The 13,426-nt window shown below is 59.0% G+C and overlaps 1 protein-coding gene across 5 annotated transcripts in view; it reads right to left on the bottom strand.

Moving 5' to 3' along the window:
- Positions 1-11,958, bottom strand: part of PLXNA2 (plexin A2) — a 124,014-nt gene extending 112,056 nt beyond the window's left edge. For 2 of the 5 annotated variants that reach the window (XM_030291772.4, XM_072918932.1), the window contains exon 1: positions 11,589-11,730. The gene's annotated coding sequence lies outside the window, so the exon portion shown is untranslated. Of the gene's footprint in view, positions 1-4,600; positions 4,707-11,588; positions 11,731-11,936 lie in introns of those variants that run through there. The other 3 variants (XM_072918931.1, XM_072918929.1, XM_072918930.1) reach the window with 3 other exon arrangements.
- Between the last annotated feature and the right edge of the window lie 1,468 nt (positions 11,959-13,426).

The following is a 13,426-nucleotide window of genomic DNA, read 5'->3' as shown; positions in this document are numbered from 1 at the left end:
AGAACCAACCCTCTGGAAGAACCTCAGCCTTGCAGCAGCCTGAGCCTTTCCCCTCCCTCTGGCTCCATTTGGGATCTGGGAATGAGGGAAAAGCCCCGGGTTTGGCCCTTTCCTTGTGGCAAGTGGGAGAACAGATGCTGGAGACTGGAATTCTGTTACTTGGTGTGGAGACCTGGAATTCTGTTACTTGGTGTGGAGAACTGGAATTCTGTTACTTGGTGTGGAGAACTGGAATTCTGTTACTTGGTGTGGAGAACTGGAATTCTGTTACTTGGTGTGGAGAACTGGAATTCTGTAATTCCATCCATGAGGATGGCTCCTACCACCTCCTCTTGGCCTTTTTTATTTGATATTTTCACTCCAACAACAATAAGAACAAGTTGTAAATCACCAGTGAGGAACCTGGGGCCAGCTCCAAGGCTCCTCCAGAGGTTTCCCCACAGGGATGACAAATAACAAGCTTTTCCTAAGACACAGGCTGAACCCTTTGGGTTTTGGAGCAAAATCCACCTTTCTGGCCGCCCTGGGCTGCCTGTCCCTGCTCTGTGCTGGCAGCCAGGCCAGGACCCGTGCCAGGAGCCGTGCCAGGAGCCGTGCCAGGGGCTGTGCCAGGAGCCGTGCCAGGGGCTGTGCCAGGGGCTCTGTCCCCCCTTCCTGGAGCTGCTCATTCCCAGGGCTGGCATTCCACAGCCTCGGCAGCGTTCTGAGAAAGAGTTAAGAGGGCAAAGCACAGCATTGTGATTATTGCTTCCTCCAGGCCTGGGACAAGGAAGAGGAGGGGAAGAACAGAGCCCAGCCACCAAAAGGCATTTCCCTGATAACAAACAACATCACAGGAATTCTGCACAAAATTTGTCCGGAGCCCAGCTATTTGTTTATACAGCACACACTGTGCAAAGCTCTGCCCTCCACCTCCCTCCTGTGCACACACATCCCAACGGGTCCAGAGGAACAGAAAACCCCAGAAAGTGCCAAGTCTGGAGCTGCAGTTTGGAGGAGAAGGACACGGCACTTCGGATGCCACCCCTGGCACTGTCCCACGTGTGTCAGACAGGCCAGGACAAGTCGTGCTCCTCTGTCCCCATCCCCAGGGAGATCCAAAGCAGCAGCACAGCTGTGGCTGCCACCCAGCTGTGCCTCACAGCTGGAGACATTTAACCCAGCACCCCCACAGGGACATCCCTAAGCCACCCTGGCACAGGAATGGGACACCTTGAAATGCAGATGAAAAATTAAACTTTACAATTAATTAAGTTAATATTAATTATAATTAATGATCTTTTAGTGTGGAAATTTGCGTTCTTTTTCCCTAGCTGGGGTAGTTTTGCTAGGGCTGCAGTTAGCAGAGTAAACAGCACATTTAGCAAGCTCAAAGTGGCACATTGCACCTCAATCCAAATGGATTTCTACCCTGTTAAATTTTCACTCTGTCTCAACCTCCTCTGTGAGATGGCTCAGAAATGAGCTGAGCTGGCTGGGGAGGGGAGCTGGGCAGGGAGGGTCTCACTGCCCGGGTTCAGGCTCGGGGCTGGGCACAGCCTGACAGCAGAACAGACCCTGCCTCTCCTGGCTGCCTCCGAGTCTGACGCCACGGGGAAATTCAACACTTGAGAAGTTTCAAAGCTGCTTCAGTCAAGTTTTTGGGGAGGCTGGGGCTCAGCCAAACCTGTGTAAACAGGTCACAGGCTTTGGGTGATGTTGAAAGAGTTGGAGTTGGACGGAGAGCTGTGAGTGCCTCACAGCCTCCTGCTGCAGGGCCCAGCTGCTGGAGCCATCACTGCTCTGCTGTTTCTCTAAAGAGTCCTCAAGGAGCCCCGAAACACAATCCACAACCCCTGCAGGCAATCTAGGTCAGTTTTACGTGCCTCAGAAAGTGCTTTTTCTGGTTTCCTACCTGAGCCCTGATGGACTGAGCTTTATCCACCTCTCCACCTGAGCATTGCTTGATTATTCATGGGCTTTATTCCCAGCAAAATGGAATTTAATGGCTGCTGACCTCAGGTGCAAGCAGATTAAACGATGAAATGATTTGCCCAAGGCTAAGCAAAAGGTCCCAGTGGCAAGGCAGGGAGTTTTATCTCCCGAGCCTCAGCCCAGCCCCGTGTCCCCAGGTGACGTCCAGATGCAGTTTATTACAGGAGAATATTGCAGAGCAGCACGAGGGAGGATCAGAGAGCGGCCACCGAACTGCAGGAGGAAAATGAGCAGCAGCTTCTCCTGGCCTCACTCCAAGGCAAGTGAAGAACCCCAGCTTCAAGTGAAATGGGTCCCCAGGCACACCATTAGCCAGAGATCCTGCAGATCCTGCAGGTCCTCACCAAGCCTGCCTTATCTCCCGGGATCTCACCAAGCTGGGTTTATCTCCTGGGACCAGCATTGAGCTGCGTTTATATCCCAGGATCAGCACCAAGGTGGGTTTCTCTTGTCCTGAGGTCCAGGCAGGGACCCCAAAGCCTGGAGCCACCTCCCCTGCGTGCCACCAGCAGCTGAACATCATCTCCTCTCCCAGAGTGTTGGGACATCAATGTCTGCTTGAGAAAGTGGCTCCTTCACACTCGCGTGCTCCCTGCTCCTCTGCCCTGCTTTTCAATTTCAGAGCTCTGGCAGATCTCTGATTAATTCAAGCCTGTTTAATAACCCTTCTGTTTAGATGAAACGAGCTGTCTTGTTTTCTTTATTTTCAACACTAACTCTCGTCTCTTTGCTAAGGATCTCTGTCATTTAAAACCTTCTCTCTCTCCAGCCAAGCTGGTTCTAAGATGGAGAAAGCAGCTGCTGGCGTCCACATCTGACATCAGCCAGAAGCTCTGAGGCTAAAGAGGGGCTGGAAACCTTGATGGATCAGATATCCCAAAAGCCTGAGCAAAATCAGGAGCTCTGCCAGTCCCTGTGTGGCTCAGGGCAGGGCACAGACAGCGGCACTGTGGGGACAATGGGGGTGACAGGAGGGGAGACTCGGGAGCTGCAGCACCCACCCAGGGAGGGTCACCGTGTTTCTGCCTGTGGGGGTGGAAAAAATTCCATAAAACCCCCTGGAAGCTGCTGCTCTGCTCGGGCTGTGTCCCACACTGTGCCCCTGGCGTGGCAATCGATTGGCCACGGGCTGCTCCAGCTGCTCCCAGCCTGGCAGGGCACCACAGCCTGTCCCTGTGCCACCTTCCCTGTCACCTGCTCTGCTGTGCCATCTATATATCTATATTTTAATTTTTTGTTTGGTTTTTTTTTTTTGTTTTTGTTTTTGTTTTACCCAAATTATACAACACCCTTGGAAGTGCTCACAAGAGCCTCTGCTTTTGTTTCTCTCTGGGAGTTTGTTCTGGTACTGCTGAGCTGAGCCCAGCACAAACTGTGGCCGCCTCGACTCTGGGGAATTCATCTGGTGGAGCCAACGGGGCCGGCTTGTCTCTGTCCCACAGAACTTGTCCTGTCCCACAGAACTTGTCCCTGTCCCACAGAACTTGTCCTGTCCCACAGAACTTGTCCCTGGCACACAGAACTTGTCCCTGGCACACAGAACTTGTCCCTGGCACACAGAACTTGTCCTGTCCCACAGAACTTGTCCCTGGCACACAGAACTTGTCCTGTCCCACAGAACTTGTCCCTGTCCCACAGAACTTGTCCTGTCCCACAGAACTTGTCCCTGGCACACAGAACTTGTCCTGTCACACAGAACTTGTCCCTGCACACAGAACTTGTCCTGTCCCACAGAACTTGTCCTGTCCCACAGAACTTGTCCCTGCACACTGCCCTGTCCTGCCTGGCCTTGGACACCTCCAGGGCAGGGATCTTTAAGGTCCTTTCCAACCCAGACCATTCCACAGCTCTATGTTTTAACTTCAGAGCAGATTTCAGACCTGTGAAATGGCATATTTGAAGCACAGGAATAATCGAGGCAGTTAGGAAACCTCCAGGCGCGCTCCCTTTTCCTCCCCACCTCTTCACACTTCCATTAAAATCAAAAGGAAATTCACAGGCTATTTTTTTTTGTTGTTGTTGTTGTTCAGATAACATTCCAGGAGGTGACATAAGCCAGCAAAGACAGGAAATATGATCATGAGGGCAGAGCTCCATCCTCTGCTCCTGTCACTGCGACTTTTTGGGGACTTGGCAAATGACAGAGTAGAGGAGACAGCCGGCGTGTTTTATGGAGTTGAACTGTAACATCCCTGTTCCGCAGCCAACTCCCCGCTCCTCTGCTCTGACACCAATAAATCTGCCCAGCCACGGGGAACAAAGCTCTTCACACGAGCTGGCCACACGTGAACCCCTCATATGTGGCTACCTGGCCAAGCACAGAGCCCCTGGGTTCTGCTGTGTGTAAATGTTCCCCAAAAAATGGGAAATTGTGCATTTCAGAAGCATCCCCTGGGGGGCTGAGCCCTGCCACCAGCACACTCACATTCACCACAGCTTTCCCAGCTGCCAGTTCCCAGAATCTCAGCCTCCCATTCCGAGGGGAAGTGGCCACTTTGGGCTGGATTAAAACCCTGCCAAGGCAAACCCCGAGAGCCCAGAAATCGCCAGGCAAATCCCAAAGACTCAAAGCCTCCTCTCAAGCACTGTCCAGGAATAACCTCTAAAGCTCGGAGCACAAACTCACTTTTCGGAAGCTCATTCCCAGGTGAACAAAGCAAAGCAGGGAGATTCAGGAACACCTGGAAAACACCTCCAGATTTCTGCCCTTCTCTCGCCGGCCGCCCGCTGCCCTCCGGTAGGGCCAGCGCACACGAGGGATCGCCGCGGGCTCCGGCCGATGGCAGAACTGCCACGGAGGAGGAACTGCACATAAATCTCCCTGCAGGAATCTGTTCCCAGGCTGGCCCAGCCTGGAAATGACAGGAGGAACTTCTTCCACGCTGACTCAGGGAGTGACGGCGGTGGCTGCGCTTCCTCCGGGCGCGCGTCAGGAGCCGGCGCTGCCCCACGGCTTTCCTGTTCTCCTGCGCCTTCCCCAGGCAGGGAAATGGGCTCCAGAGCCTGGCACAGCGGGGGTTAAACTGCTGGTGTGCAAACGCTGCCAGAGCCACACAGGAGCTGAGGAGAATGAGCAGTTTGCTTCCACACGGCCTCGCCAAGGACGCTCGCTCTCCCACCCGCCGAAAATGGGACTGGATTTGCCTGTGCGCCCCAAGGGCTGCCCCACACACAGCCCAGCATTCCCACCGCTGATCCCCACGCAGGGGCCGAGCCCAGGGCAGCTGGGAGCTGCTGGTCCAGCCCTGGAGAGCCCTGCCAGGTCACAGAGAGGGGCAGAGGCTGGAGCCGCACTCAGCTCTCCCTACCTGTGCCCCCTCTGGGAACACTCAGGGATGGTTCCTGCTGTGGGTCCCACAGAGGCTCACAGGGATGGTTCCTGCTGTGGGCTCCCACAGAGGCTCACAGGGATTGTTCCTGCTGTGGGCTCCCCCAGAGGGATGGTTCCTGGTGTGGGCTCCCACAGAGGCTCACAGGGATGGTTCCTGCTGTGGGCTCCCACAGAGGTCACAGGGATGGTTCCTGCTGTGGGCTCCCACAGAGGCTCACAGGGATTGTTCCTGCTGTGGGCTCCCACAGAGGCTCACAGGGATGGTTCCTGCTGTGGGCTCCCACAGAGGCTCCTGCCAGGACCTGCCCAGGACCCGGCTGGGCTGTGACACAGGGATGAGCTGGTGGCTGTCACACTCACAGGCAGAGCTCAGGGTGCTGACCCAACAGCCACAGACCGCAGCCAGGCCGGACCCTGCCCTTCCTGTCCAGCTCCAGCCCTGGGACACAGGGCTTGTGTTCCAGCCCCGAGCCCCCAGAGCCCCATGAAGCCCCCCAGAGCCCCCCAGAGCCCCCCAGAGCACCCCGAACCCCCTGCTCCCGGCACAGCCCCGGGGCAGCGCAGGGGAGCCCTGGGGAGCAGCAGCAGCAGCGGGAGGAGGAGGAGAGGTGAGAGGTCAGGGCAATATTTACTCAGACGTCACCTTTCACTTTTATGAAGTGGGGAAACGGCGCTGGAGCAGGAAAAGGGCTGCGAGGGACGTTCCCTCCTGGGAAGCTGCTGTCACAGCAAACACAGCACGGAGCTGGCTCCGGAGAGCGAAGCCTGGCTGGGACGGGACCCTCCAAACCCCCCTCCGGGGCTGGGCATGGCTCCAACAGGCTCCCCCTGGCAGTGGCTGGGCACGCAGGAGCTCTGCAGAGCCTCTCCTGGGCTGTGAGAAGTGCCCAGGCACAGTGGGGTCATCCCTGGGCACCCAGGGTTTTGGGAACAGGGAGCAGTGGGTGGCAGAACTTCCACAGGGGAAGCTCTTGGAAGAACTGAGCTCTTGGAAGAGCTGAGTGTGCCCCTGGCACGGAGCAGGGCTGCTCCCAGGCAGTGCCAGGCAAGGAGGGGCAGCAGTGGCTGCCACCGGGCACAGCAGAGCCCTGCCAGGGCTCTCCCGGGCTCACCCTCCCGGTGCCTTCCGAGATCATCTGGACTTCTTTATAACGTGGCTCTGACGCCTTTTATCTCCAGCTCTGAATGCAATTTTAGCCCAGGCAAAGCTGGATTAAATGTTCATAGTAGGATACATTTATCTCGCTTTTCACTCCCTCCCAGGTCGATTCAGCCAAACAGAAGCTGCGATGACAGCGACAAAGATGAGATGGGCTCTCTCTGATAAGGAGGGGAGGGCTCCTCTTTCCCACACCCCATCCCTGCAGCATCGCGGTGGATCGGAATTCCCGGGGCAGCCCGGCAGGGAGGGGCAGCCTCAGCTCCAGCACGGACATGTGTTGCTCTCGTGTGCTCGGGGAAGCGTCTCTTCCCCAAAAAGCGCTGCTGGAGCAGCCTCGCCCCGCCGGGGTGAAAAGCAGCTTCGCTCCCGGCTGCGCTCGCGTTCGGATTTCAGCTGGATCCAGAGCATCCCCTCTAGTGGGATGAGGAGGAATTTCAAGGCCACATCCCACCCCCGGCTCCCACCCCCGTGCCGGCTCTGGGGGGTGGGTGGGTGCTGGGCTCAGCAGCTCCTCTGCCCCTTTTGCCATTTCCCCATTCCCGAACCGGGCTCAGATGTGGGTGCCAGGGGGGCAGCGCAGGAGGGGAGAACCGGAGAAAAGAGAAACGCTGCACTGCATGAGGATAAATCCCTTCACGGCCGCAAAAGGAGAGGATTTCCATCAGCAAAACACCTTTGGCGACACGGGGCCGCCCGTCCCGCGTGTGCCAGCGGCACTCAGAGCTGCGGAGGTGGCAGGGCCACCCTGTGCCACAGCAGCACGGGGGGACACAGCCCGAGGCTGCCCGGCCGGGGCCCTGGCGGCACCAGCCCGCAGTAAATCCATTTATTCTCGCTGCAGAAGCGGCTCTGGGCTCGGCTCTGCCCTCCGCTCCCCCTCGGTTCCCGCGGCTCACAAAGGGCTCGTGGGCTCCCGGCTGAGGAGCTCCCGGGGATGCTCCGGTGCCACCGCCACTTCAGCTCCTTCAGCCGCCGCCCGTGGCTCGCCCGGAGGGTTGGGAGCCCCTTTTCCCCCTTGGTCCCCCTGCCCTCCCCTTTGCTGTTGTGGCGGTGGCCTCCCAGCCAAGCTGGTTAAGAGATTAACACTCTAAAAACCACATTTACTCTAATTAGCCATGAAATCTTTGTAACTAAGTGAAAAAATGTTTCCCTTGAGGGATTTTTGTCCATTCATCACTGTTTGAATTGCCAGGGAGGGGGGTGGGGAAGAGAAAAGAGGGGGAGACGAGAGAAAAAACCCTCAGATCTAATGAATTAATAGCAGAGTGCCCCGAGGGAGCAGCGGCTTCTCCACAACACGGGCACCTCAAAGGGGGCTTTTCACAGCACGCCGAAGGGACGCTGCTGAATTATTTCGAGTTAACAGACTGGAACAGCTCTGCTCCCGTTCGAGCCGGGCAGCTCGGCCAGCGCTCCGCCCTTCCCTTCCCTTCCCTTCCCTTCCCTTCCCTTCCCTTCCCTTCCCTTCCCTTCCCTTCCCTTCCCTTCCCTTCCCTTCCCTTCCCTTCCCTTCCCTTCCCTTCCCTTCCCTTCCCTTCCCTTCCCTTCCCTTCCCTTCCCTTCCCTTCCCTTCCCTTCCCTTCCCTTCCCTTCCCTTCCCTTCCCTTCCCTTCCCTTCCCTTCCCTTCCCTTCCCTTCCCTTCCCTTCCCTTCCCTTCCCTTCCCTTCCCTTCCCTTCCCTTCCCTTCCCTTCCCTTCCCTTCCCTTCCCTTCCCTTCCCTTCCCTTCCCTTCCCTTCCCTTCCCTTCCCTTCCCTTCCCTTCCCTTCCCTTCCCTTCCCTTCCCTTCCCTTCCCTGCCTTTCCCTTCCCTGCCCTGCCCTTCCCTTCCCTTCCCTTCCCTTCCCTTCCCTGGGCACGGACACCGAGAGGGGCACAGGGCACTGCTGGCAGCACTCCCGGTGCCCCCAGTTCCTGTTGTACCGGGAAAAACATTTCGGAGTTAGGTGGGAGGGGAGGCAGAGGATCTTGCCACAACTTAGGCCCATAAATATTTCATATCGCTGGAAGAAGAACGATTATATTCCTGCCAGCACTTTTCTTGTGTATTTTAAATGTGTCACCGCCTTCTTCTTTCTCCCCCGTTTGTGTTTCTTGTAACAGGCCCATGAAATAAAGATTAGCTGAATAATCAAGAGTGTTTAGAAATGTGAAGGGGCCTGCCTCAGGAGCACCGCATGCTCAGGTTCATCTTTTTCCAGGTTTTTCCCCCGCTCTTTTCAAGGATGCCAAAGGCGGGGGGGGGAGCGCGGTTTCACGGGCTGGAGGCGAGCGGGGACGGGCAGAGCGGCGAGCACGCAGTGCCCCGTCAGAAATGACAGGCTCAGCGCCGTGAGGAGCAGCGGGGCACTCTCCCCCATTACATATTTATCGTTCAGGCTGCAGAGGGGCCAATTAAAACAGCTTGATCACCGCCGTGTCGGAGCGGCCGCGGATGTGCTGCGAGAGGCGGGATGAGAGGGGCAGGTGCGCACGTCGCTGTTGGGATGTGCTGCGGTCCCTTCTCCGAGAGCCACAAACCAGCCGCGGTGGGCAGAGGTGCCCCTGCACCCCCAGGACCATCCCTCGGGGAACAGAGGTGCCCCTGCTCCCCCAGGATCACCCATCAGTGGGCAGAGGTGCCCCTGCTCCCCCAGAATCACGAGCAGAGGTGCCCCTGCACCCCAGGATCACGAGCAGAGGTGCCTCTGCACCCCAGGATCATCCCTCTGGGAATAAAGGTGCCCCTGCACCCCCAGAACCATCCATCAGTGAACAAAAGTGCCCCTTCACCCCCAGGAGATCATCCATCTGGGAACAAAGGTGCCCCTGCACCCCCAGGACCATCCATGAGTGGGCAGAGGAGCCCCTGCTCCCCCAGAATCACGAGCAGAGGTGCCCCTGCACCCCAGGATCACCCATCAGTGGGCAGAGGTGCCCCTGCACCCCAGGATCACCCATCAGTGGGCAGAGGTGCCCCTGCTCCCCCAGCAGAGCGTCACGCTGGCACCCAGCAGCCAGCCCAGCTTCCCACCTTCAGCTCCTCACCACTCACGCAGTTTCTAAATACCGGCTTTGCTTTCTCTCCCAGTTCAGCTCCTCATCTCGGCTGCCCACGGCATGAGACAGTCTGCACCTACATCTGCCCTAGCTTTTGGGCAACCTTTCCCAGGCATGCTCGAGACTCCCACATTTGGCTGCAACAGGAGTTCCCTGAGTAAGTTCTGGAAACCTCGTGGCGGTGCCTAAATGGGAGATGTCGGGAGGAGCCTGCAAATCACACATTTATTTCCCTGCGACTCCAGAGGCTCTGCCCGGCAAACCGCTCCAAATGTCATCTCCATTTAGCTGCTTCGCGGGCCAATTTGTCACGTCCTAATGCAATTTGCTGAGGAGAGTTAAAGAGCACGGGGCAGGAGCAGCCGGCCCTTCCCTCCGCGGGTCCCGCGGGCAGAACGTGCCTCAGTTTCCCTCCCGGAGGTGCTCTCAGCGCTGGGAGGCTCAGGGTTAACCGGGGAACGAGGCAGAGCTGCTCCCATCAGCTGTGGGCTCTGTGCAGCTCTGGTGTTACCTGCTGCCACCTTCTTCTGAGCCGGGGAAGGGGGGACTCCACAATTAATTACATCAAACGGCACCATAAAGACACTGAGGAGTAAATTGGGTTGCTTTATCTTCTTGCCACCAGCGCCGGGGATGTGGTTGGGAGGGTCGGGAGGGATGGCTGCCGTGCCTGATAAGGCTTTGCACCAGTGACACCGTTGGGTCACGTCCCCCACTGCTCGCACCGAGATTCTCGAGTCAAAGCTGCTTTATCTGCTCCCCTGCACCACCCCAGAATCCCACCTTTGAGCTCTGAGGGTCCTCAAAGTGACGACAAATGGCAGAAGGACGGCAATAAAGACCAAAAAAAAAAAAGCCCCATTGAGTTCTAAAGGATCTAACACCTCTGTGTTAAAGGTAAAAAGCCAAACATCTGTTCCGAGGATGGCACAGATTCTTGCGAGGCATCTGTCCCTCAGCTGTAAGTAGGTCATCTCATTTCACTTTAGTCACCGTTATCAATGAAGCCATCCAGAGCAGGGGGACAGGACCACGTCCCCAGCTCAGCCCAGGTCTGCCAAGCACCTCGAAGCCACCAGTGAAGCATCAAGTGCCCAGCAAAGAGCAGGAGCAGCCTCTGAGCAGCGGTTTCACATCACGGCGCTCTGAGAACTTCGCGTTCCCTCACCTCCAAGCCTCAGCTGCTGCTCACAGACGCACAGGGGATCTTTTCCCTCTGCCACTTACTATTCACCTCGCTTAAAATTAACCTATTGACTTTCTGATACCCCTTAGAACACAGATTAATTGAACATCACTCACTTCACCTCCAGGAACGCGCGAGTATTGGCCATGGCGTGAATGGAGACAAAGCCGGGATGCCCGACCGTGCCGGGTTAAACGGAGGTCAGAGCGGCGAGGACAGATCACCGGAGCAGCACCGACAGCACCGGGGCGCTCCGGGCTGCGGAGAGCGGGGATCCCCCGGGAGCCGCGATTTCCCCCGGGAGAACAAGTGCACTCGGTATCTCTCCCCTCATCACCTTCCAAAGAGGGTCTCGCGCGGATTTAGGAAAGTTTAGTGGGGATTTTATGTCTTTTCCCCTAAGATTCAGGGGTGTTTTCCAAAAAGTGCCTCTTTGCTAACAGGAACTTTTTATGGGGGTGAGTTTATCCCGCTGCATCGGCTCCAGACCGCGACTGAGCGGTACCGAGCGGCCGCAGAATTAACGAGGAGACAGCGATGTCTAACGGGAGCGCGGAGCAGCCCGGGGAGGCGGCGGGCGCTGCATTCCCTGGAACCGGAGCCGTTCCTCCATCCCTTCCCCAGGCACCGCCGGCATCTCCGCGGGCACGGCCGGGACCGGAGCCGCCGGGCACCACCCCGCGCTCTGCAGCCCCGGTGCCACCCGCAGCCCCCGGTGCCACCCGCAGCCCCCGGTGCCACCCGCAGCCCCGGTGCCACCCGCAGCCCCGGTGCCAGCTGCGGGCGGCACGGCGACAGCGATCCCGCGCCTCCTCCCCGCATCCTCCGGCGGATCCCCCACCCCGGGGACCCCCGCACCCCGGCGGGCAGCAGCCCCTCGCCATCCGCCGCCACTCACCGGCCCTCGGCACTCCGGTGCCGCCCGCCTCCCGGCTCAGGGCGGGGGGATGCCGGCGGCCCCCGGCACCATGGAAATCCGGGGCCGGGCGGCCGCCGCTGCCCGCAGCCCCTCCGCCTCCCCCGGCGCGGCGCGGCGCGGCTCGGCTCGGCTCAGCCCCGCCGGCCTCTCATCGCCTCCGCAGCCGCTGCCCGAGTGCGGCGAGCGCGGCTCGGCTGCGCTGCGCCCGCCCCGGCACCTCCCGCCGCTGCCCGGGCGCGCTCCCGCCGCCAGCCCGGGCGCGCTCCCGCCTTAACCCTTCCGCAGCCGGGGCTGCGCAGCGCCGCCCGCACCCCCTGCCCGCCTCACCTGCGCCGCCCTGTCCCGCGGAGCCGTGCCCGGGGAGCGGCTGGGCGCTGGAACCGAGCCCGGAGTGCCCGGAGTGCCCGGGGCTGCGCGGCCGGCCCGGTGCAGCTGCGCCCCGGAAAGCCCCGGAAAGCCCCGCAGCTGTCCCGCAGCTGCCCCGCAGCTGTCCCACCTCGGGGGGGCTGCAGGGACAGGAACAGAGCTGCCCCCAACTCTGCCCCCCTCCCAGAGCACCCCTCGGCTCCAGTTCGGGTGGCAGGAGTGACACCTGAGCGCTCCATGCCTCAGTTTCCCCGTCTCTGGAAGGGCTGGCAGCCCGCTTTTCTGCCAAGGGTGGTCACCTCCAGCAGAGCTAGAGGTGGGTATGTGCTGCAATGCCCCTGAAGCCACTGACCCCAACAGCTCCTGCCAAAATCTGCCAGAAGCCAACCACAGTGGCCATGGGCAGCTGGGACAGGGAGCCCTGTGACCACCCACTGCTGGGAGCCACAGAACCCCTCCTTGGGCTTGAGTGCTTCAGCCACAGAGCCACGGCCTGGCCTTTGCTGCTGCCTCTGCACGGGGAGAAGCCCCTGGAAGCTGCAGGGTACCCAAAGGGAGGAGCATCTTCCAGCACCTCACACCCCTCTGGTCACCTGCTGCAGCCCACAGGGGTCTGGGACACCTGGAGCCAGGGAGGAAAAGGCAGTGCCAGTGTCACAGCAGGACACTGCTCCTGAAAGGCAGGAGCACCACGGTCCAGCTGACCCTGACCCAGCCAGGCTGTGGGAATGATTCCGAGCAGGGCAGCTGGTGGAGGGGATCAATACCATGATGGATTGCTGTTTGGATCTTGTCATCAGGAATTTTGTAACCGTTTTTCTGTTACACATTGGGACAGTTTCAAGAGAAAATCAGAGCCATCATCCTGGGCCCTGCTCCACAACAAACCTGAGTGACTAAAGCACCCCAATCTCCTCTTACAGCTCCCCTCCAGCCCAGCCTGTGTCACCCTCACTGCTGTCACCATGGCCACAGCAGTTCCCTGCCTGGTTCACCTTAGCAAGGCCCTGCAAGAGCAGTTTTGGGTGGAAAAGGACCCAGTTGGGGTTGGCTTTGCTCTTTGCCCCCTGCAGAGGATTCAGGAACCCCTAATGGGGAAGTCCAGCAGGGAATGCCTTTGCATCCCATGTGCAGGTGCAGGTGCCACCCTTGCCCCTGCCCTGCCCCTGCCCAGGAGAAAGCCACAGGTTGGTCGGTGCTCTCCCCATGCCCGCAGCGTCTCCATCCTCTCAGCAGCCCCTGCAGAGCCCTGGGTGGGCAGGGGCAGAGCTCCTGCACAGCACAGCCCCGCAGAGAGGCTCCCCTGCCCTCACTGCAGCTCCAGAGCGAGGCCTTGGCAGCCTGGAGAGGTGCCCAGGCTGCAGCTGCTGAGCTGGGGAGAGGCAGCAGCAGCACTCAGGGGATGGCAGCATCGGTTCCTGAGCAAGCTTTGCTCTCTCCCAGCCCGTTCC

The sequence above is a fragment of the Taeniopygia guttata genome, chromosome 26, assembly GCF_048771995.1.
Source record: "Taeniopygia guttata chromosome 26, bTaeGut7.mat, whole genome shotgun sequence".
Taxonomy (NCBI): domain Eukaryota; kingdom Metazoa; phylum Chordata; class Aves; order Passeriformes; family Estrildidae; genus Taeniopygia; species Taeniopygia guttata.
The sequence above is the reverse complement of the archived record's forward strand: the minus strand, read 5'-3'. Positions and strand labels throughout refer to the sequence as shown.